Source organism: Cibotium barometz, chromosome 23 (assembly GCF_041138505.1).
Source record: "Cibotium barometz isolate CiBa-2024 chromosome 23, ASM4113850v1, whole genome shotgun sequence".
Lineage (NCBI taxonomy): Eukaryota > Viridiplantae > Streptophyta > Polypodiopsida > Cyatheales > Cibotiaceae > Cibotium > Cibotium barometz.
Genome location: NC_141068.1, coordinates 8,739,999 through 8,767,214, shown reverse-complemented (window position 1 = coordinate 8,767,214; position 27,216 = coordinate 8,739,999).

Sequence of the window (27,216 nt, the reverse complement as noted above, 5' to 3'; positions counted from 1 at the left end):
TCAATCTTTTAATTAAACTTTCTAGGATTAAGAAGGGCTAAATTGTAAAGAAGAGAAGGGGGTGGCCTTTTCATCAAGGCATAGTATCAGATTTTAATTCAAACATTTACAAAGCATAAAATTTAAGAAAACCATAGATTAGAATTTAAAAAAAGTAGAATTATTAACTTACAAAGAGTTTTGTCACAGCTTTCCTTTGGCTTGAGGGATTGAGGGTTCTGCTCTTGTTTGCAGCAAGACTGGCCACCAAATTCACTTGGAGAGGATTAGGCCAAAAATAATTGAATTATCAAGAAATTCAATGTTAAACGGCTCAGGACAGAAGCAGAGTAATAGTGCATAAACACCATTAAGGTTTTATAAAGGGAGAGATTTCTATTTATAGTAAAAAATGAGCCTCTAACCAAGCAAACTTATTCTAGAATTTTTCATATCAGTTTGGTCAATTTTTGACCATTTTTAGGTCAGTTTAGCTTACTTTTTGGATCTAGTTGAAACAGGAGAGAGGAGAGATGAAAATATCCTCATTATTTATGAGTTTAAAACTCCTCCACATATGTGAAATAGGTGCCTCCTTCATGAGGGGAATTCCCCACAATAAGGTGTCAAAAATGCATCATTTCCTCTAAATATCTCTTCTTTTTTAACTAATAACCTTGTCCTTCGTCAACTCTTCATCTTATGTGAGTATTTACTCATTTTTTGGAGATTTTCTTTTATTCTTCAATTTATCTCCTCCCTGCATTTGGATGAATCTTATTGGTCCATAGGAACCTTAATTAGAGCATAATTCAAAAATTTCTAAACATCTAGACCCTTAGGCTAAGGTCCTTTTTAATTATTTTCAATTAGTTCTAATTGCACATTGGAAATTTCTTTTTGAATTTCTATTTCAAGGGAAACCATTTTAGACACTAGGAGGATTTTTATATCCAAAAATATCTCAATTTTAGATTACCTCCCTCTAGACATTTTCTATCTCTAGGCCAAAACAAGGTAAAACTGGATATTTTTTTTATTTCAGAGAGGGGAATAATTATAAGATCAGAAGGGGAGGGTCTTACACCTGCACACACCTCAAAAGCTGGAGGGAGGAATCTTACATCTTACCCCACTTAAAAAAACGCGAGATGTCCTCATCTCGTAAAATTAGAGGATAACTCTTTTCCTTAAGATCCAACTGATTCTGGGGTTCCTTATAGTATGGTGAACCAAACAGAATCCTAGGGTTCCTTATAGTATGGTGAACCAAATAGAATCCTGGGATAAAGATCCCTTATATAGAACTCATCATTAGATAACAATTCACTCAGATCATAACATTCAAATCCTTATCACAATAATGGTTACTGCTTCTTCATAAATTTTTGACATTTTTGGCTTCTCGGTTGATCCACATTAGCCAATTTTGCTCTGATACTAGCTGTAAGATCCCTGTCTCCACCGCGGAACGAGTTCAGGGGTGCTAGCACAGCAGAAGTAGCACTTCTTGCACGAGCTAGGGTCCCACACTCGGGGCCTTGCCCACGAATATTCGGACAAGAGACTAATCGATCGGTTCTTCCAAAACAGACCTGGAAAAAACTTCCCTTGCCCGGAAAGCACGAGCGATTCCTCCAAGATTACTTTTCTCTAACGTAGTCAAAAGTCTTAACTAACTAAACTGATCAGACCCAACCCGTAAGCCCATAGTCAGATCAGGGAAAAGATTGCACTTGGATCATAGAGACCAACACTTTTTTCCTCATTGAGAGGCATAGCTGGATTCTTTTCCATAAAACAATTTTTGTTCGAGATTTACTTCATCTATCGTACCATAACAAAATTGAGTCTCAATTTAGGGATCCATCAGTCCAGCCTCTAACCCCATCTAGTCCCGTGGGCTAGCCAACCGCTCAACTAATTGTAGTGATGGGATCCAATTAAGAATTTGGTTAGGTTGTGTCCCGGGTACCAAGGAAAAGAGTTCCCAGGCCCCCTAGCCAGGTGTTCATGCAAACTTCGAACTAGTCACACCACTTATACACCCAATATGAAATTGTCTTTTTCACAGAATCAACTACCTTTAAAAAATAATCATTTAATGAAACCATTGTGTTACTGATCATAATCCTCAAAATCTCTGGTTGAATCTTTATTTTCAATCATTCCTTCATCGGTGTACCTATGGCATCATTGGTAACCAGAACGCTCACCACCTGTCCACTCAGGGGCCTTTTCGATAGTTCCTAGCTCATAGTAACCAGCAATATATTCATATATCAAAAATGGAATCTCTGTTGAAGATCAGCAAGATCAACCAACGAATCCATATAAAAGATCCATGGACTCACCCGTTGAGGACCAGCAAGGTCAATCAAGCAGATCCATGCCCGAATTCAGAAAACAACTCTTATTCCAATATCTTCCACGACGCACGTGTGGGTATCGTCAGCGACCCAAAGCCCGAGCACCGTATGGTCAGCACCCTCTAGGATCCTTCGCAGGTGACCTAGCGCTTCACTCATAGGCCGCTTCCTTAGTCCCTCATCCATCGTACCGGAAGCTCACCATTTTCATCAACCAAGGCTCATCAAGACCTCGGCCGACCTTACTATGCTAGACGTCTTCCATTGGCTCTCCATCAGCTGTTGCAACTTTATCATATTAGGTCTCCATGACCTCATTCACAAGACGGTGAAAATGCTTCCCCAGCATTCTTAACATAACACAGTCATTTAAAAACAATTCAAAATTATAGTGTCTATAACGAACTCTCGTCTTTCCACATTGCTCCACATCAAACCACATTATTTTATTCCACAATCATTTCATAAGTACTCCTATTCTCATCCAATCTCATCATTTTCATCTCATCACATCTTTCCTCAATTTATCCTCATCATCAGATCTCATCCACTCACATCTACCCATATTCACATCTCATCACATCACATTCATTCACATCTTATCCATTCAGACCACATCACATCACATTCATTCATATCTTATCCATTCAGACCACATCACATTCACTCATAACTCATCCATTCATTTTACCTCACATCTCATTCATTCACATCTATCCCGATTCACATCCCATCACATCACATTCATTCATTCATATCCATCACATTCACATTCATTCATATCCATCACATTCATTCTCATCACCATTATATCACATCACTTCTATCCACATCACATCTCATTCATATACATCTCATCTCATTCATCCACATCCATCCAATTGTTCACATGTACAACTACTCATATCTATCCATACATTCATATCTATCCAACTGTTCACATGTACAACTACTCATATCTATCCATACATTCATATCTATCACTTCACATCCACATATATTCATGTCACATCACATCACATTCTTTCACATACACATCTATATCCGTTCTTTCATATACATCCACATCCATTCTTTCACATACTCATTCACATCCATTCTTCACATACACATTCATATCCATTCTTCTCATACACATCCTTATCCATTCTTCTCATACACATCCTTATCCATTCTTTCACATACTCATTCACATCCATTCCTCACATACACATTCACATTCATTCTCATCACATACATTCACTCACATCCCATATTATTCGTTTACATTCTGATTCACATCACATCTCATCACATCTATTCACCTTATATTCTTATCACGTTTATTCACATCACATCTATTCACCTTATATTCTTATCACTTTTATTCACATCACATCCATTCATCATCTATCTGATTCACATCTTATCTCATCACATCTATTTACCTCACATCTCATCACCTCTATTCACATCACACCCATCCATCCAATCATCTATTTGATTCACATCTTATCTCATCACATCTATTCGCCTCATATTCTCATCACTTCTCTTCATCACCAGAATTTAAACATAGAATTTAAGAGGATTCTAATTTTTGATATAAAGATTCTTCATGCATCTATTTATGCATAATTCAAATTTAAGAAAAATAACACTTTTGAAATGAAAATAAATTCTTTATGTATCTTTCCATGCATAAATTCAAATTTAATGAGAATAACACTTTTGAAATAAAAATAAATCTTTTATGCATCCTTCTATGCATAAATTCAATTTTAATGAGAATGACACTTTTGAGAAAAAAATCTTTTATGCATCCTTCTATGCATAAATTCAATTTCAATGAGAATGACACTTTTGAAAAAAAAAATCTTTTATGCATCCTTCTATGCATAAATTCAATTTTAATGAGAATGACACTTTTGAAATAAAAATAAATCTTTTATGCATCCTTCTATGCATAAATTCAATTTTAATGAGAATAACACTTTTGAAATAAAAATAAATCTTTTAGAATACACAAACGGAAGGAACTACTCTTTTAAAATAACCTAATGATAAAATTTAGTTCCACAAAATTTAGGAAAATTTTGCCATAACCTCCTTTGTATGGCTGACCATTTCTCAATCTTAACATTCAATTTATGACTTGAACTAATCCAATTTGAATTCTAATATCTCTAATCTACTCCATTTTCCAAAAATCAAGAGAGTAAACAATGAAAAGAGTTTAATCAATCTTTTAATTAAAATTTCTAGGATTAAGAAGGGCTGAATTGTAAAGAAGAGAAGGGGGTGGCCTTTACATCAAGGCATAGTATCATATTTTAATTCAAACATTTACAAAGCATAAAATTTAAGAAAACCATAGATTAGAATTAAAAAAAAGTAGAATTATTAACTTGCATAGAGTTTTGTGAGCTTTCCTTTGGCTTAAGGAATTGAGGGTTCTACTCTTGTTTGCAGCAAGAGTGGCCACCAAATTCACTTGGAGAGGATTAGGCCAAAAACAATTGAATTATTAAGAAATTCAATTGTTAAATGGCTCAGGACGACAGAACCAGAGTAACACTGCATAAACGCCTCAAGCAAGTCAGGGATTCCCTGCAATTGCAATACTTCCATCTGAAGACCCAATTACTAACTTATGAATTTCAGTCTGAATACCAATTTGTATGAATTTCATCACACAATTCCAACCTTTTACCGCTGTTACTTCATAAATTTTTGACATTTTGGCTTCTCAGTTGATCCTCATTAGCCAATTTGCTCTGATACCAGCAGAGCAACTGAAAGATCCCTGCCCCCTCCGTGCAACGGATTTAGGGGTGCTAGCAGCGGAAGAAGCACTCCTTGCGTGGTGCAGGTCCTCTCACTGCCCAAAATATCCGGACAAGAGACTAATCCCTCGCTTCTTCCAAAACCGAACCCGGAAAAACTTCCCTTGCCCCCGAAAAGCACGGGCAATTCCTCCAGGACATGTTTACTCTAACGTAGTCAAGGTCATTACTGACCAAAATGATCCGACCGAACCTAAAGTCACTTGGTCAGATCAAAGAAGAAACTTGCACTTGGATCATAGAGATCATTGCTTTTTTCCCATCGAGAGGCACAGCTATTGATTCCTTTTTTTCCATAGAACAATTACTATCCGGGATTTACTTCATCTAGCGTACTACAACAGAATTGAGTCTCATTTTACAGATCCATCAGTCCAGCCTAACCCCATCCAGTCCCATGGGTTAGCCAGCCGCCCAATCACTGTAGTGATGGGATCCAATTAAGAATTTGGTTAGGTTTTGTCCCGGGTACTAGGGAAAAGAGTTCCCAAGCCCCCTAGTCAAATGTTCATGCAAACTTAAAGCTAGTCACACCACTTACACACCCAATATGAAATTACCTTCTTCACAGATTCAGCTATCTTTAAAACAATCATTTAATGAAGCCATAGTGTCACTGATCACAATCCTCCAAAATATCCAGTTGAATCTTAATTTTAAATCATTCCTTCATCGGAGTATCTATGGCATCATTGGCAACCAAAACGCTCACCACCTATCCACTCATGGGTCTTTTCGATAGTTCCTAGCTCATACTACCCGGCAATATATTCACTTATAAAAATCAAGATGGAATCTCCGTTGAAGATCAGCAAGATCAATGAACAGATTCATATAAAAGAGCCATAGACTCATTAGTTGAAGACTAGCAAGGTCAATCAATCAGATCCATGCCCGGTTTCAGAAAACAACTCTTACTCCTTGTTCCAATATCTTCCAAGATGCACTTGTGGGTATCTTCAGCGACCCAAAGCCCGAGCATCGTATGGTCAGCACCCTCTAGGATCCTTCGTAGGTCACCTAGCGCTTCACTCATAGGCCGCTTCCTTGGTCCCTCATCCACCGTACCGGAAGCTCACCATTTAAATCGAATCGAGGCTGGTCAAGACCTCGGTCGAACCTTGCTGCGCAAGACGTCCTCTGTCGACTCTCCACCATCAGCTGTTGCAACTTTAACAGAGAGGTCTCCATGACCTCAATCATAAGACAGTCAAAATGCTTCCCCAGCATTCTTGACATAAAACAGTCATTTAAAAACAGTTCATAAATACAGTTTCTATAGTGAACTCTCATCTTTCCACATTATCCCTCATCAGTCCACATTACTTATTTCACATTCAATTCATATGTGTACCCATTCTCATCCAATCACATCATTTTCCATCTTATCACATGAGATTCATTCACATCACATATCATTCATTCACATTTCATGTCATTCATTCACATCCTGATTCACATGTCATCACATCTCATCCATTCACTCATATCAACGTCACATCCTTTCACATACACATTCGCATTCATTATTCCACATACACATCCACATTTGTACATCCATATCCATACATCCGCATCCACATCCACATTCATACATCCACATCCATATCCATATCCATATCCACATCCATACATCCACATCCACATCCATACATCCACATATCCACATCGATATCCACATCCATATATCTACATCTATATCCACATACACATCCACATCCATATCCACATCCACATCCACATCCACATCCACATCCATACATCCACATCCACATCCACATTCATACATCCACATCCACATCCACATCCACATCCATACATCCATTTCCACATCCACATTCATACATCCACATCCATATCCACATCCACATTCGCATTTATACATCCACATCCACATCTACATCCATATCCACATACACATCCACATCCATATCCACATCCATACATCCACATTCACATCCACATCCACATCCATAAATCCACATCCACATCCACATCCACATTCATACATCCACATCCACATCCACATCCACATCCATACATCCATTTCCACATCTACATTCATACATCCACATCCATATCCACATCCACATTCGCATTTATACATCCACATCCACATCTACATTCATACATCCACATCCACATTCCATATCCATATCCACTTTCACATCCATACATCCATATCCACATCCACATTCATACATCCACATCCACGTCCACATTTATACATCCACATCCACATTCCATATCCCTATCCACTTCCACATTCATACATCCATATCCACATCCACATCCACATTCACATTCATACATCCACATCCACATCCACATTCCATATCCATATCCACTTCCACATCCATATCCACATCCACATTCATACATCCACATCCACATTCACATTCATACATCCACATCCACATCTACATTCATACATCCATATCCACATTCCATATCCATATCCACTTCCACATCCATACATCCATATCCACATCCACATTCATACATCCACATCCACATCCACATCCACATCTATATTCATACATCCACATCCACATTCCATATCCATATCCACTTCCACATCCATACATCCATATCCACATCCACATCCACATCCACATCCACATTCATACATCTACATCCATATCTACATTCATACATCCACATCCACATTCCATATCCATATCCACTTCCACATCCATACATCCATATCCACATCCACATTGATACATCCACATCCACATTCATACATCCATATCCACATCTACATTCATACATCCATTCACATGCTATTACTATTTAATAGCTTTTTTCTAGATTGATACCGATAATAGGACTTTATCTAGACTTTTGCCAATTGCTTGGCCTAATTAAAGATTCTTTTTCTGATTAACTATTTTTGTATTCCTTCTCAATTCCTCAATTTAATTATATTCAATATTCTTCTTTTGAATACAAGAATTCATGGGATTTGTAGAAATCAATCCTACCCATATTTCTACTTTTAGTAAATAATCATAAATCGATTTATACTAGAAATTCCTCTTCTTCTCATTTAAATTTCTTGGATCCCAATTACCATGGGAATTCCTCTTTTTTGCATTTAATTAATTGCATTCCAATGTCATGGTAATTCCTCTTTTTCCATCAAATATTTTTCATAAAATAAATTCATTAAAATATCCATTATTTCAATATGCTAGAAATTTCTCTTCGCCCATCTAAATGATGGAATTCCAAATGAAATAGGAATTCCACTTTTAGCATTCAATTATTTCTCATAGATAAATAAATTTATCTAAAAAATCCTCTTTGAACTTAAGTGAATTACCACGTAATTCCAATATGATAAGAATCTCTCTTTTCCCATCCAATAATGGAGTTCCAAATGCAATAAGAATTCCTCTTTTAACATTTAAACTTATCTATGCAAAAGATTAATTTAACTAAATTTTTCTCTTAAATTTTAAGTAAAAATCTCCATTAACTCCTTTGCACTAGGAATTAAACTTTCCTTATTTAAATATTTGAATTCCAATATGGTGGGAATTCCTCTTTCATCATAAAAATTTATCTATACAAAAAGATAAATTTAAATAAAATCTTTCATAAAATATACATTATTTTAGCATTCCAATTTTTTTTCTCTAAATCATTGGAATACATGGATTTCCAATGTCATGGGGGATTACTCTTTTAACATAAAAATAAATTACTAGAAATTTCTCTTTTTCTTAATTTACTAATTATGCATAAACATAAAAATCAATTCCTCCATGATTACAATGAGAATCATTCAATTAATCTAGTATGATAATTCCTAGAATATGGTAGGAAGTCCTCTTTTCATATTATGAATGAAAATATTTTATGTGTTTATTTTAGAGAAATTTTACCATAGCTCCGCCTGCTATTAGTGATAATTCTCAATTTAATTGAAAGAATGAAGTTTAATATCATTGATATGATTAGAATGACCACTAATTGGATCATTATCCAATTATGGATTGATTCATAATTTCTCTATGAAATAAATAGCACAAAAGCATTAAAAAGCCATTATTTTGGCCTCCAATTAGACAAGCATAGAAATTACTTTTGGATTAGAGAAATGCTTCATGAGAAGCTTCATTTGGATTGAGAATAGGTCATAGGAATGACCTTTCTTTGGGGGAGAGAGAGAAATGCTTAAAAACCATTTAAATTAAGCATAAATGAAAATTTATGTGTTTCTTTATTACAATACATCAAAGAACTTCAATAGTATTCAAAAGCCATTCAAATTAAGCTTCTCAAGCTTGAGAGGGGTTGAGAAGAGAGAAACATTTAGAAATTATGAAAAAAAGATCATAATCCACTCTTTACCTTCCAAATTGCTTGATTCTTTGATCACAGTAGAGGCCCCCAACCAATCAATTGGTTTAGTATATTGATGGAGTCACCAAGGAAGATTGAAGAGATCCAATTTCTTCAATTTGGAGAGAATTTTTAGAGGATAGTAAAAATTATCATTATTTCAGCATAATATTGGCATAGTATAGTTCTCATATTTTTTTACAAAGGACTCAGGATCTATTTATAGGAGAGGGAGGCTCTAACCAAGTCCAAATAAATTTTGGAATTTTCCAGGTTCAGTTTGGTTGAATTTGGACAAGATTTGGACCTAGTTTGGTTCTCTTTTTACTGGTTTGATCCAAGAGAGAGAAGAGATAAAAATATCACAATATTTTTGAGTTTAAAACTCCACCACACACGTGAAATAGGAGCCTCCTTGAAGGGACCCCTTTTCCTTACACATGTGTCAAAAATGAATCATTATACCCAAAATATCTCATTTTTTTAGTAATACTCATAGTTTTTTACTAATAAACCTTATACATAGTCAACTCTTCATCTTATGTGGGCATTTACTCATTTCTGGGTATTTTTCTTTTACAAATTGGATTTATCTCCTCCCCGCACATGGATTGATCCTATTGGTACATAGGAACCTTAATTGGACCATAATCCAAAAATTTCTTAAAATCTAGACCCTTAGGCTAAGGTCCTTTATACCCATTCCCAATTAATTCCAATTGCACATTGGAAAGTTTTTTTTGAGTTTCTGTTTCAGGGGAATTCATTTTAGACACTAGGAGGATTTTTATATCCAAAAATATCTCATTTTTAGACTACCTCTCTCTAGATATTTTCTCTCTCTAGGTCAAACGGGGTAAAACAGAATCTTTCTTTTATTTCAGAGAGGGGAATAATTATAAGATCAAAAGGGGAGGTTCTTACACCTGCACACCTCAAAAAGCTGAAGGGAAGAATCTTACAATTCATATCCATCACATTCATTCTCATCACCATTATATCACATCACTTCTATCCACATCATATCTCATTCATACACATCTCATCTCATTCATCCACATCCATCCAATCGTTCACATGTACGACTACTCATATCTATCCATAAATTCATATCTATCACTTCACATCCGCATATATTCATGTCACATCACATCACATTCTTTCACATACACATCTATATCCGTTCTTTCACATACATCCACATCCATTCTTTCACATACTCATTCACATCCATTCTTCACATACACATTCACATCCATTCTTCTCATACACATCCTTATCCATTCTTTCACATACTCATTCACATCCATTCCTCACATACACATTCACATCCTTATCCATTCTTTCACATACTCATTCACATCCATTCCTCACATACACATTCACATTCATTATCATCACATACATTCACTCATATCCCATATCATTCATTTACATTCTGATTCACATCACATCTCATCACATCTATTCACCTCATATTCTCATTACTTCTATTCACATCACATCCATCCATCATCTATCTGATTCACATCTTATCTCATCACATCTGTTCACCTCACATCTCATCACCTCTGTTCACCTCACATCTCATCACCTCTATTCACATCACACCCATCCATCCAATCATCTATTTGATTCACATCTTATCTCATCACATCTATTCGTCTCGTATTCTCGTCACTTCTATTCACATAGTTTAAACATAGAATTTAAGAGGATTCTAATTTTTGATATAAAGATTCTTTATGCATCTATTTATGCATAATTCTAATTTAAGGAAAATAACACTTTTGAAATAAAATTAAATCTTTTATGCATCTTTCTATGCATAAATTCAATTTTAATGAGAATGACACTTTTGAAATAAAAATAAATCTTTTATGCATCCTTCTATGCATAAATTCAATTTTAATGAGAATGACACTTTTGAAGTAAAAATAAATCTTTTAGAATGCACAAACGAAAGGAACTACTCTTTTAAAATAACCTAATGATAAACTTTAGTTCCACAAAATTTAAGTAAATTTTGCCATAACCTCCTTTGTATGGCTGACCATTTCTCAATTTTAACATTCAATTTATGACTTAAACTAATTCAATTTGAATTCTAATATCTCTAATCTACTCCATTTTCCAAAAATCAAGAGAGTAAACAATGAAAAGAGTTTAATCAATCTTTTAATTAAACTTTCTAGGATTAATAAGGGCTAAATTGTAAAGAAGAGAGGGGGTGGCCTTTCCATCAAGGCATAGTATCAGATTTTAATTCAAACATTTACAAAGCATAAAATTTAAGAAAACCATAGATTAGAATTTAAAAAAAGTAGAATTATTAACTTACAAAGAGTTTTGTGAGCTTTCCTTTGGCTTAAGGGATTGAGGGTTCTACTCTTGTTTGCAGCAAGAGTGGCCACCAAATTCACTTGGAGAGGATTAGGTCAAAAATAATTGAATTATCAAGAAATTCAATGTTATAAATGGCCCAGGACAGAAGCAGAGTAACAGTGCATAAACACCATTAAGCTTTTACAAAGGGGGAGGCTTCTATTTATAGGAAAAAATGAGCCTCTAACCAAGTAAACTGATTCTAGAATTTTCCAGATTAGTTTGGTCAATTTTTGACCATTTTTAGGTCAGTTTAGCTTACTTTTTGAATCTAGTTGAAACAGGAGAGAGGAGAGATGAAAATATCCTCATTATTTATGAGTTTAAAACTCCTCCACACATGTGAAATAGGCACCTCCTTCATGAGGGGAATTCCCCACACTAAGGTGTCAAAAATGCATCATTTCCTCTAAATATCTCTTCTTTTTTAACTAATAACCTTGTCCTTAGTCAACTCTTCATCTTATGTGAGTATTTACTCATTTTTGGGGGATTTTATTTTATTCTTCAATTTATCTCCTCCCTAAATTTGGATTAATCTTATTGGTCTCCATAGGAACCTTAATTGGAGCATAATTCCAAAAATTTTGAAAATCTGGACCCTTAGGCTAAGGTCCTTTTTAACTATTTTCAATTAATTCTAATTGCACATTGGAAAGTTCTTTTTGAATTTCTGTTTCAGGGGAAACTATTTTAGACACTAGGAGGATTTTTATATCCAAAATTATCTCAATTTTAGATTATCTCCCTCTAGACATTTTCTCTCTCTAGGCTAAAACAGGGTAAAACTGGATATTTCTTTTATTTTGGAGAGGGGAATAGTTATAAGATCAGAAGGGGAGGTTCTTACACACCTGCACACCTCAAAAGCTAGAGGGAGGAATCTTACAAATGCCACCTCTTTCAGTTTAACTTATGGTACTGAAGCGGTTATGCTGCCTATGGAGTTCTTAGTCCCCACCAGCTTACGCATCATAGTGCAAGAGAAGCTCACAAGAAACATCTTAGGCTATCACCCTTTTGAGCTTGAAAATCTTGATGAAACATGCTTTCTAGTATACAACATGATTGTCGAGAAATTTAGGCGTAAACAATGGTTCGACGACTAGCTCAAAGACAAACAAATGAACAAGGAGACATGGTCCTCCTATTTAGCACAAAGGTGCACAAGAAGAAACTCAAGCTCGGAGGCTTCGTACCTTTCCTAGTCACTAAGAGAAAGACACTTAATGATGTAGAAATGGCTGGCTATTTCAATGATAGTAAATTAAAACGCTACTATGGCCCACTCATGGAAGCCACATTACGAGCCATCCATGATAAAAAAAACAACGAAAAAAAGATCATGAGGATATGAAACAACTCGCCCAATAAGAGGCCAAGGTGAGCCAAGCCAAAGTTCCCCAGAAATAAATCATGGTCAATATGGCCCAAGTGGTTGACCTTGAAGAAGAAGAATGGGAGAGGTGAAGCCTGCTCATCAATTGTGGTAGGAATGACCACCCCGATGAGCTTTGTCCAAAAATTAGCTCTTTTCGATACAGGGGCTAGTTACAATTTGATGTCGAAACCCTTACCATAGTTATAATAGTGGTATCGTAGCATGTTCATTGCTTAGTCATAGTCACACTGTTATTCCACATTGGAAATAATACCTTGGAAGGGACGTTCTATGTGATGCCTACAAGAACCATGTGTGAGGATATTGAGATATCAAGCTCAACTAGTGCTACGGTGGACATTGATGACCCGCCTGGGTGATAGCTTCCACATCTGCACCACTAGGATAGTTGGTGAGATTATGGGTGATATGTGGCTAGTGGGATGACAGGCTGTGTGACAACCATTTTGGATTACTAGAGACTAGCATAGTTATAGCGCCAGCTTATTTAGTCCGGGTTCACATTATGGACCAACCCTTGTATGTTGTAGTAGTTGAGTACTAACCCATCATTAGGAACTCAATGGAGTCTTTTTAGGCCCTTTAATTTGCCATGAGATTATAGAAACGTTTAACTTTTTGACAAATAGGAGCCCGCCATGTAAGCAAAAACCAATGGTTTGTAAGAGAGGTGTAAGAGTGGTCAAAGGGTGCACTTTTTCTCCCAAAAAGGGGAGGGGGCAATTTTACAATTTTCGGACCTCCATAACTTCTACATACAAGCTCCGATTTCAGCAGAGATTACAGATCCGTGATCTACGCATCAAGAGCTTTCCATAGATATGTTACATGATATGGTTTTATCCGCTAGATTTTAAATTCCATTTTTCCCCCAAAATTCAAATTCGAATAAAGTAGCCGTTTTGAGGCTTCAAATTAGAAAACGTTTCTTCTTAAGAGAAAAGGTTTGACTCCCTTAAACTGCCAAATAAAAGGGCCCAAGAAGACTCCATTGAGTTCCTAATGATAGTGTGTACTCTTATCTTTATGTTATGTTAGTTGAGTAGAAAAGAAGAAGGTAGAATAAAATTCAACTATCCATAGATCTCTCTTGTGTCTTGCTCTCTCTTGTGTGTGTGTGTGTGATTTGTTTCCTTAGGATGCGTGCTCTATGCTTTACAATCGACATCTTCATGTGGATTTTGAGGATCACTTATATTCATATACAGGTGTTGATTTTGAGAGGTGTGTACCTTTAGATTTTGAGGTGTGTACCTTTAGATTTTGTGGATGCCAAAGTGATTTTATGGTTTATGAGATTGGGAATTCACTTTTGGATGCATCATTTATCACGTGAGATGCATGGTCCATGACTATGTGGCACATTGTAGTGCACCACAATGTGGTGGTATGGGTGTCAGTTTAGGGTTCCTAAATGAGATAGGTGGCTTTGGTGTATTGACCTTGGACAAAGGAGGTCCTCTTGCACATGGGGTATTGGATTTATGTTCTAGATTAATGGATGTACCAATATGTTTTCCTTTCAATCCTGGTATATGTTGAAACATGAAAACGTAGACCTCGAGATGGGCGTCCCACCAAAAATATAGAAAACAAGAAAGAACACCAGATTGGGTCCCAACTGCCACCCCAAGCATGTGCCTAAAAGCATCCACGCTTGAGTATTCTTATAGCATTTTTATTCCATAAAAAATAGATTACATGGCTATTTTAGCCCAAGCTTGAAGTGCTTTCATAGCTTTCAGCACTAAACTTTGAAATTCAAACTTCTAGGCGGTTTGAAGAACAAGAAGGTATCTAAAGTCAAAAAAACTTAACGTTTTAACAAAAAGTCATTAAAATCATAATATGGCAGCTTAAAGGGCCCCTATAGACCTCAACCTTCCCCTAATGCATGATGTGTTCCATGTATCACATCTCAAAGCTTACCTTCGGCTGGAGGTATATGTGCAAGATGAATTGCCTCTAGTGGATGAAGAGGAAATGATTGAGTATGTGCTGGAAGTGATTTTGGGTACAAGAGAAAGAGTCCTTCCCAACTGTACATTAGTGGAGTACTTGGTCAAATGTCAAGGGTCCCACGCATAAGCTCGGTGGTTTGCTTCAGCCTTTGCCTATTCCCACCAATGGAAAATGGACACACATCTCCATGGATTTCATCACGGGGCTTCCTCATACACGGAGGGGATGGGATAGTATATATGTGGTGGTAGCCCGCTTCACAAAAGTGGCACATTTTATTCCATCATATGTGGTGGTAGAACACTTGACAAAAGTGGCACATTTTATTCCTTCCAAGGTCAAATTCTCAGCATCTATGGTTGTAAAACAATTTGTGGATCATTTGTTCAAGTTGCATGGAGTGTTACAACAAATTGTTAGTGACCGAGATGTGAAGGACATTGTTTTAGATCAATGTGAAGGACATTGTTTCATATCATGGGGATTGTTTTAACACCTAGCACCACCTACTATCACCCTGAAACCGATGGACAAATGGAGAGGGTGAACAAGTGGGTGGAAACTTACATAAGGCACTATTGCCACATGATACGCAAGGTGTTTGGGATGAGTGGTTGCTGCTTGCTGAGTTTTCTCGTATAGAATGCATCATGAGAGCATTGGTATGTCACCTTTTGAGGCACTCTATGGGTACAGAGTGAGTATGCCAATGATGGTACAAAAGCAAGAAGGGGTGAATCCTAATGCAAAAGAGGGGATGGAAAAGTTGGATGCACTCTTGCAACAAAAAATGGACACACATCTCCATGGATTTCATCACGGGGCTTCCTCATACATGGAGGGGATGGGATAGTTTATATGTGGTGGTAACCCGCTTCACAAAAGTGGCACATTTTATTCCATCATATGTGGTGGTAGAACACTTGACAAAGTGGCACATTTTATTCCTTCCAAGGTCAAATTCTCAGCATCTATGGTTGCAAAACAATTTGTGGATCATCTGTTCAAGTTGCATGGAGTGTTACAACAAATTGTTAGTGAGACTGAGATGTGAAGGACATTGTTTCACATCATTTTGGAGGACATTGTTTCATATCAAGGGGATTGTTTTGACACCTAGCACCACCTATCACTCTGAAACCGATGGACAAACGGAGAGGGTGAAGAAGTGGGTGGAAACTTACATAAGGCACTATTGCCACATGATACGCAAGGTATTTGGGATGAGTGGTTGCTGCTTGTCGAGTTTTCTCATAATAGAATGCATCATGAGATCATTGGTATGTCACCTTTTGAGGCATTCTATGGGTACAAAGTGAGTATGCCAATGATGGTACAAAAGCAAGAAGGGGTGAATCCTAATGCAAAAGAGGAGATGGAAAAGTTGGATGCACTCTTGCAACAATGCAAAGCTAATATGAAGCAAGCTCAAAAAAGGATGAGGCATTATGCTAATGCTCATCGAAGGCCATTGGAGTTCATGGAAGGTGATTGGGTATTCTTGAGGATTCCCAAGACAAGATATGGTTCTCTCAGGGGGCACGACAAATACCAAGCTAGCTCATCACTACTATGGGCCATACAAGGTGGTGAGGTGTGTTGGTGAAGTTGCTTATCAATTGGAACTTCCATCAACCTCAAATATTCATGATGTGTTCCATGTATCACATCTCAAACCTTACCTTCGGCTGGAGGTATATGTGCAAGATGAATTGCCTCTAGTGGATGAAGAGGAAATGATTGAGTATGTGCTGGAAGTGATTTTGGGTAAAAGAGAAAGAGTCCTTCCCAACTGTACATTAGTGGAGTACTTGGTCAAATGGCAAGGGCTAGAAGAAGCTTCTTGGCAACCCGCCTCTATATTGGAAGGATTTGAGGGGTTGTTGGATGCATTTTGGAAGTCTAATGAGGGTCATGAACAATGAATTAACTTGCTAGAAATTACTGTAAATTTACTGTGGATAGCCCTATACCCTTAGAAATTGGATGCATAATAATTGGAAGCTACTCAAGGTTCTTATGCCACTATGGGGAAGAAGTTCTTGTTTTGAGGGATTATTGAGTAGTTTACAGCCATATACATGTGATTTTGATCTCCCATACATGGTGTGAGCATGAGCTTCAAGTTGATATGAATCCAGATATGAATCCATTGATATATACTCCATCCATGAGAATTGTAATTGTACATATCAATGGTTTCGAGGACAAAACCTTTTGGGTGGGAGTGGTTTGTAACAAAGCGGAATGGTCTCATATGAATAATGGGCCCAATGCTAATTGACCATGCCCATGGTAGCACTTATGATAGTGTGAAAGGGGGGTCATGTATATAGGCCACATACACCATATTTTTGGTACCTTTTGATAATCAAGAATACACAAGTCTTTTACTCTCTCTTATCTCTCTAAACCTAGGCTAATTCTCATAATCTAGGCTAATCCAAGGCTAATTAGGATAAATCTAGGATAATCTAAATGCTAATTTCTTTCAGCATAGCTATTGGCACATTTAAATTCATTACGTCTAACGTTTAAACGATGAGACAATAACGCTCGGGTTGATCTTGGGGCAGAGTACGTAATCGACAGTGATTGTAATCACTTTTTGTTTCTCTTCTTATTCTCCTTCTTCTTCTTCTTCTTCTTTTTCTTTCTCTCTCCTCTTCTTCTTCTTTTTCTCTCTCTTCCTCTTCTTCTTTTTCTTTTCTCTCTCCTCTTCTTCTTCTTCTTCTTCTTTTTCTTTTTCTTTCTCTCTCCTCTTCTTCTTTTTCTTTCTCTCTCCTCTTCTTCTTCTTTTTCTCTCTCTTCCTCTTCTTCTTTTTCTTTTCTCTCTCCTCTTCTTCTTCTTCTTCTCCTTCTCGCTCCTCTTCTTCTTCTTCTTCTTCTCTTCCTTCTCTCTCCTCCTCCTCTTCTTCTTCTTCTTCTTCTTCTTTTCTTCCTCCTCTTCTTCTTCTTCTTCTTCTCTTCCTTCTCTCTCCTCCTCCTCTTCTTCTTCTTCTTCTTCTCTTCCTTCTCTCTCCTCCTCCTCTTCTTCTTCTTCTTCTTCTTCTTTTCTCTCTCCTCTTCTTCTTCTTCTTCTTCTCTTCCTTCTCTCTCCTCCTCTTCTTCTTCTCTTCCTTCTCTCCTCCTCCTCTTCTTCTTCTCCTTCTCTCTCTTTTCTTCTTCTTCTATTTTTATTCCTTTTCTCTCCTCTTTTTCTTCTTCTTTTTCCTTCTTCTCTTCTCGCAACCATGTAGCTACTGTGTATAATCCCATATAGTGTTTTTAAAATCTCACAGGTATGACAAGGAGAAAAGGTCAACCTTCGCATTTTCCTCTTCAAGAGGTATCCACTCTCGCCGCTTGGTCGGTCATCATGCCGTTGTCGCCGGGAAATCGATGTCCGTCGTGTAGCTGCCAATTGATGACATCATGGTGTTCTTGTCCTTTGTTAATCCTTGGGCTAGTTCACCCGTCAGATGATGTGGTGCCCAATGCCCGCTGTTCTGTCACTGTCTCTCATCGAGACATGTGCCCGCATGTCCTCAATCTTCGTTCACGTGTTGCTCTGTGTGAGAGGGACCAATAGGTCCTCTTGGGCCATCTGCGTGCACCCCAAACAAACACCTTTTGACGGAGCATACACTAGCTCTGACACCACTGAAATGTGAAAACACAGACCTCGAGATGCACATCCCACCAAAAATATAAAAAACGAGAAAGAACACCAGATTGGGTCCCAAATCCCCCCCCCAAACGTGTGCCCAAAAGCATCCCCGCTTGAGTATTTTTATTCCATCTCAAAATTAGATTATATGGCTATTTTAGCCCAAGCTTGCTCTACAAGATTTCTTTTTACAAAAATTGGATGATAAAATATTTCAAAAATCTTACTCCTGTGACATATGTGGTAGCCAAATTGTATGGGTTGAAGATTATGATAGCTATCCTTTTGATCTAGGTGGTTGTGCTTGAGGAGGTTTGATCTCGTTGAGCTCTCGGTTTGTCTTTTGATCCGAGAGGTCAAAGATTTTGATAGTTGTCTTTTGGCCACCTTTGGGGCATAAAAACAGTGACTATGGTTTGCTTGAATTTCTAAAAATCGTTGTTTGGATAGCCCTATACCCTTTTGGTTTTGGATGTATAATGCATGGAAGCTTCACAAAGTTCATGTGTCATTATGAAGTATGTGATATGACTTGATTTGAGGGCATTGGGAGCATTGGGGGGAAGTTTACAGCCATACACATGTGTTTTCAGCTCTAACATACATGGCTCACACATGAGCATGCTACTAAGCATGAGTCCTTGATGGCATGCAAGATTGCACATGCATACCTAAGGTTTCAAGAATGAAACTTGCTGGGTGGGAAACGTTTGTAAAAAACTTAAAAAGGGGATTAAGCCAATTTATGCCCAAGGCCAAGGGATCAAAGTCATGTGAAAGGGGCCAAGGGTAAGGCATTCCCATCATGGACACGTTTAAGTGAACTGTGAAACAAGTAGCCATGTATATAATTCAAAAGAAGCCTAATTGGACACTAATCACTTTACTAATGAAAAGTTATCAGTTCTCTCTCTGAACCTAGGCTAATCTCTTTAAGGTAGTTTAAATCAAGGTTAATCCATGCTAAAATGGGCTAACTTAAGTTAACCTCAATGTAACTTTCTTTCCCCTCCTAATGATTGCATGTAGTACACATATATTTTTGAGTGAACCCTCAAGAGAGACAAGCCCCCAATAGGGGTGATGTGTAGTGCGAGGAGCATTATGGAAATGATCTATGAATTGTAGATAGATTTAGACAAGCCCCCAATAGGGGTGATGTGTAGTGCAAGGAGCATTATGGAAATGATCTATGAATTGTAGATAGATTTAGACAATTGTCCAAATCTATATTGAATGGTTGGCCACATCTAGTGTGAAGAGCATTAGGAAAGACTCCAATTAGGGTGAGCTACTATGAATTAATAATAGTGAGAGGAGCATTAGGCAAATCCCCAATAAGGGTTAGTATTAGCCAAGCCCCCAATAGGGACGTGAGGTCTAGTGAGGAGCATTAGACAAGTCCCCATAAGGGTTAGTATTAGGCAAATCCCCAATAAGGGTTAGTATTAGGCAAGCCCCCAATAGGGACGTGAGGTCTAGTGAGGAGCATTAGACAAGTCCCCATAATAGAAGTGAGCTATGAATTATAGATCAATTTGAATTGTCTAAATCTTTATTGAATGGTTGGCCAAACATAGTGATAGCAGCACTAGGCAAGTCCCCAAAAGGGGTGAGGTGTAAATTGTAGTAGGTAGATTTGGAACATTGTCCAAATCTACATTTAATGGTTGCCCAAATCTATGGGGAAGATCATTAGGCAAATCCCTAAAATACAAGTGAGCTAGACAATTGTCTAAATCTACATTGAGTAGTTGTTTAAATATAGTAAGAGGAGAATTAGGCAATTGTCTAAATCTACATTGAGCGGTTGTTCAAATATAGTGAGAGGAGCATTAGGCAAGTCCATGGTCAGGGTTAGCATTAGGAAATTCTCTTATGGGGGTGAGATATAGTCAAAGGAGAATTAGGCAAGTCCCCCACCAATACAAGTGAGATAAAAACTTTAGATAGATTTAGACATTTGTCCAAATTTTTATTCAATGTGGTTGGCCCCATTAAGTTATCAAAGTAGCATTTTTTGTCTTTAAGTAACTTGTTAATTAAGAAACCCAAAAAGATACATGGTTTTATATGGCATGATAAATAACAGCTAATAGAACATCATAAATAAAACCCTAAATAGAACATAAGAAAGAAAATCCTAAGAAGTACCTAATGTCCTAATGTAACGAAAGGTGTCATGCCATCTTCCTAAAATCTATGAGTCTTATGTAACATAGCAATGATGTCTGTCTCTAGTATAACACGTTGATGGATAAACATGTTCTCGTTCTAGTGTAGACTTAGCACTTTCAAGAACACATAGTAGATGTGCCTGGAAGCAAGAGATGGCTTCTTTCCATGAACTCTTTGTTGGAAATTGAGGCAATTGCACTCGGGGTATGTCTTGATGTGCACCTTGTACTCCCTCCCATGCTTGTCAGTCGTAACATTACTCTAAATGGGAAAGCTGACCTTCCCACTCTTGAGATGTTCAAAAGTCAAACAATGTAAGGACAATCCCTACATTGCATGATCCTAACCTTCTTGTGTCCTCTTCTTTCATATCACATGGCAATGGTCCTAGCAGTGATATAGGGAAAAAACAAAGAGACACCATCAAAATGGACAATGAACAAGGATCGATAATCGGACAACAAAGAGATAGATCTCACTGACCTTGGAACGTAGGCCTGTGCTGCCATTATATTCTAATCTTGAACTCTATGGGTATGATCAAACATTACCCAAACATATTTGAGGTCTCCATTGCCATCTCAATGCATTCTATTAACCAAATCTACACCAGAAGCAAAGACCTTGGTTGATATTTTGAACAAGAAGCATCTCTCATCATCCTGTTCCCTAAATAGGAAATCTACTACCATGATGAAAGAGTAAGCTATCCGTCAGAGGAACAATATTCCATCAAAGACACTTCCTATGGGCCGCACTTTCTTTTTGGACTTGGAAAGTATTCTTTTGAATCTGCAATTTGTTGGATAAAATCCAAAAATACCACTAAAATTGAATAGCAATAAAAGTAAAATGTGAAGGAATATGCTAGTGCTATTGTAACTTTGCTCTTGGACAAGTGGAACCATAGCATCAAAAGAAAGTAGATAACTCTTTCTCTCCCACCATGTTCGAGTCTTTCACATACTCATCCCTAAAAAATTCCTGCAACAACCTTTCCTTTGTAATAGTCATTTGGATTTTCCGTGGACCTCTGCCTGCTTATCCATCTTCACCACGTCATTGACCCATTCCTTTGCCTCATCCAAAAATAGGATGCTTGTGATCTCCAACATGTAACATCAGCCTTGTGTAATGTTTATCGCTAGGGCATCACATAATACACAAAGCAATTCACAAGTGTCCTTGTAGTATACTCTCTCCTTGGACACTGTGAGTACATGTGGTCTTATAGTTTCTCTCTATAGTTGTGGTTCCTCTTTGCACCCTCTTAATTATAAATCCCTTATGTAAGCTGAGTTGAAGTGACATGAGTCAAGTAATAAGAGAAAGCGACCCTATAACACTCTAGGTATCCTATGCAATGACTCAATCTAACTATGATGTTTGGTAGAGAGCCATGTTTGTTGTATGAGGTTTTGTCCACACATGGCCATCATACTTGTGCTTCATGGCCGCCATCTTATTGTCACTTCCTTGTGTAGGATGTGGAAACTCCATAACAAGGTTTCCATCATAAAACCTTGGTAGCAGTAGGACGCAATAGCTGTACTCTCTCTCTATTAGGAAAACTTGTTATATATTGGCTCAACAAGAAAGATGGCTTCTGTTGTAGCAAGAGGGGGATAATGCTCTTCTTAGCAGCCATTTAGCCAAGAGTTTTCTTGCCTTTGTCACACATAGCTCCTGGGGAGTACAAAGGCAGTGTGAGATCAATGATATCCTCGAAACTATTATCACTAATAGTCTTTTGTAGAGAAGAAGGCCCAGCCTTATTGGCTTCCATATAAATGAAATCCACACTAGTGCTTCACTGAGTTCGAGGACTTTACAAAGAGTTATCAAGCATGTAATACATTTTTCTCGTCACATCCATATACCCAGTCATTGGTTCCAACACTGTGTCAGCACCACATTATATCACTACTTGTAAATTTTGGAAGTAGTACTTTAGGGAAACTTGCTGTTCAAGGAAATTTTGATTGCCCACATTTTCCTTAAGTCTAGTGGTATTTTCCACTCGTGTAAGACATATCCACATTTCCACCTTACCCGGGTGGCAGAGGACCCCATGGGAAATGCAGAATTGTAGAAAGTTGTAACCAATAAATGAATAGGGCAAGAAGATGGGGATTCAGAAAAGGGTGAAGTGGTGATGTAGAAAAGGGTGAAGTGGTGATGTAGAAAAGGGTGTAGTGGCAATAGGGCAAGAAGGTGGTGATATATTGAAAAGGGTGTAGTGGAGGTCGATTCTTAGAACTTAATACCATTATGTCCTTTTTTAAAATTTAAGAAACCAAAAAAAAACTATCTTTTAAATGTAGTTAAAATGCCGGCACCCTAATAATACTAATGGTGGGTCAAAATTTATAAGATTCCTCCCTCCAGATTTTGAGGTGTAAAGGTGTAAGAACCTCCCCTTCTGTTCTTGAAATTATTCCCCTCTCTGAAATAGGAGAAAGATCTTATTTTACCCTGTTTTGGCCTAGAGAGAGAAAATGTCTAGAGAGAGGTAATCCAAAATTGAGATATGTTTGGATATAAAAATCCTCCTAGTGTCTAAAATGGTTTCCCTTGAAACATAAGTTCAAAATGAACTTTCCAATGTGCATTAGGAATCAATTAAAAATGATATAAGGGACCTTAGCCTAAGGGTCTAGATTTTTAGAAATTTTTGGATTATGGTCCAATTACGGTTTCTATGGGCCAATAGAATTAATCCAAGTGTTGGGATGAGATAAATCCAAAGAATAAAATAAAATACCCAAAAATGAGTAAATGCTCATATAAGATGAAGAGTTGACTGAGTACAAGGTTTATTAGTTAAAAATTAAGAGATATTACTAAAAAAATGAGATATTTTGGAGAAATGATGAATTTTTGACACCTTGGTTAAGGAGGGGGAGACTCTTGAGGTAGGCGCCTAATTCACACATGTGGATGAGTTTTTAATTCAAAAACATTGTGATATTTTTATCTCTCCTCTCTCCTGGATCAAACCAAATCAAAAAGGGAGGCAAACTGGTCCAAATCTTGTCCAAATTGAGTCAAACTGAACTTGGAAAATTCTAGAACCCAGTTGGACTCGATTAGTGGCCTCCCTCACCTATAAATAGATCCTTAGTCTTTTGTAAAAAAATCTGTGAACTATACCATGCCAATATTACATTAAAATAATGATATTTTCTATTATTCCTTAAAAATCCTCTACTTTTGGAGAGATTGGAGCTTCTCTCTCTCTCTTCAACAATCCTTGGAGCTTTCTTCTCAACATACTAAACCAATTGATTGGTTGGGGGCTTCCTTCTAAGATAAAGAAGCAAGCCAAACCTAAATGTAAGAAGCATTTCATGGTTTTTGATTATATTCTCAATGATTTCACTTCTCAACCCCTCTCAAGCTTGAGAAGTTTCAAATTAATTATTTTCAATGCAAATCAAGCTTTCTATAAGAATTCTAATGATTGATCACAAAAAAGTTAATCTTTATGCTTAATTAGGATGCTTTTTATGTATATCTCTCTCTCCCAAAAGAATAGTCATTCCTATGACTAATTCTTTAGCAAATGAATGCTTCTCATTGATAAATTCTTAATTCAAAATCAATCTCTAAGCTTGTTAAGCTAGAGGTTAAAAAATTAGCCTTTTATGCTTTTATGTTAATAAAATTATGGTAAATTTATGATTTAATTCCATAATTTGGATTTAAGGTTAAGGATAGTTATTCTATCATAATTGTATTACAAAGTCTTATTCTTTCTAGAAATATTAAAAATTATCAGTAATAGCAGTAGCGAAGCTATGGTAAAAATTTTAGAAATTAATACATAGCTCATTTTTTTGCATAATGTGAAAAGAGGACTTCCTACCATATTCTAGGATTGAATATCCTATGCTAAAAGAATGCTTTTCATCATATTCATGGGAAACTAATAGTATAAATCTTAATGCATGCTTAAAGCTTATACATTCAGATTTATGCATAGAGCTTAAAGCATGCATAGATCTCTATGCATAAGCTCAAATCATACATAAGCTTTAAGCTCTATGCATAAGCTTTAAGCACGCATTAAGCTCTATGCATAATCTCTATGCATTAAGCTTTATGCATATGCTTTATACATAAGCTCTATGCATTATTTATGCATAAACTTTATGCACTAAACTAAACCTAGACCCTGCACCCAAGGGTCTAGGTTTATGCATAAGCTTTATGCACTAAACTAAACCTAGACCCTACACCCAAGGGTGCAATAAAACATAGAGCTTACATTCAAATAAATAAGTGAAGGGAATATGTTGGGGGGAAAAGAACTGCATCAGTGATGCCTTGGGGTTGAAAAGTTACTTTCCCCAGCGATGCTATATATATAAGTGTTGCTATAAACGACACCCATCGACACTTATAGGCGGATGATTATATATAAAAAATTCCCAACGGTGCTTATAGCATCGCTTATGGCGTAACATAAAACACCACAAATAAGCACCGTTATTGCTTGCTTTTGTTGTAGTGAGTCTAAGGTTTTGAAGCTTCAAGTCGTTGAGCTTTTAGCTGTTCTGGCTTTGGCAAGATGAGTTCAGGCTCTATGGTCTCACTCTCAAAAAAGTGTTCCTCTGGTCTCATAAGAGTAATGTGAAGGATGATTTAAGAGTCTCCAAGAGGATAGTTTTCTTGCTTTCATCAATGGAGTACTAGGTGTTGACCAACCAATCACCACCAAGGACAATCTCTTCTAGCTCCTCAGGGGTAACTTGAAATTCACATGATCTCATCTTGAATAAGAATTTTGTGTGTGAGAAATAACCCCAAACTTTAAGGTCTTGTCTTTCATCATCTAGCACATTCATTTGTCTAGGAGTGAGCATTGGTTGGCATAAAGTTTCCCAAATTCTTCCTAAAATAGTATTATGAGTAGCATTGAGGCTAATCACTAATTGTTTTCCTTAAATATTTTTGCCACTAGGAAATCTAGCCAAATGTTGATTGGATCCTTAAGAGGTATAGCATGGATGTTTCGGTGAATGATGGCCATTCACTTCCAAATTCATTCATTTGATCTTCAACCCTTAGCTCATATTCTCGTAGAGCACTTTCACGTCTACATTGATTCAGTAAAGGTTGAAGGTCAGGGTCCGTAACACTAATTATGTACAAAGATGCATATTGTTTACCCCTTCGGAGTGGTTTTCTTGATGTTCGTGTCATTTCATTTGCATGGAATCTTTTGGTTTCTTTTTCTTCTAGCTAATCATTTACAATAAGCTAATGGCATTGTTCCACCTCCGTAAAACACATTGAGTTCTCTCCAATCACCTTGTCTCAGAGGCTAAGTCTCATTTAGCAAATCTAGCTCATTTTGAAAGGGAAATTAATAATCCTTTGGTTGGTCTCATTTCTCTTGCATGAACATTTGGGAAGTCAATGGGGAGGAGTCAACGGGTGAGTCGGTCAACATGTTTCATGCTTGGAATTATCACTTAGAGTCAATTCTTCTTCATTTAGTTGGGAGGGTGCACAAGCTTCTAATCCCTTGTTTTCCCATGTGGTGGAAAAGAAAAAATGCTTGTTTTGGGGTTTTTGTTTGTGTCCCTCCATGTAGCACTTGCATCTCCATCTCTTTGTCTGCTAGCAAAACTTGTTTTGTGCTATCAACATAAATAGTTTCACATCCGAGTCTTATCCGAGCTGCCAACACTTTGATTTGGTTTAGTTGCACAAAATTTGGACAAAGTGTGGTTGCATGGTCTTGTTTGCAACAATGATTGCAATATAAAGCATTGGCTTTATGCCCTCATGTGGAACAAGTTTTAGATTTTGTTCGTGTAGCTCTTTTTTCATCCTTGATTTCTCTTCCCATCAAAGCACTGTAAAGTTGTTTAAGGTGAGCTCCAAAATCAATTTTTTACCCTTTGTTTAGTTGGGGGATTTCCACTTCTAGGTCATCATCCATATGTTATCGTCAAATTGGATAGCAACATTAGTCAAAGGTCACATGATTTAATACAAGGATCAAATTGTGTAAGCCATTTTTCTTTAGCCCCATCATAAAACATCGTTTCAATTGGGTGTCATTCCATTTTCCCCATCATGAATCTAAAGTTTTTATCTAGA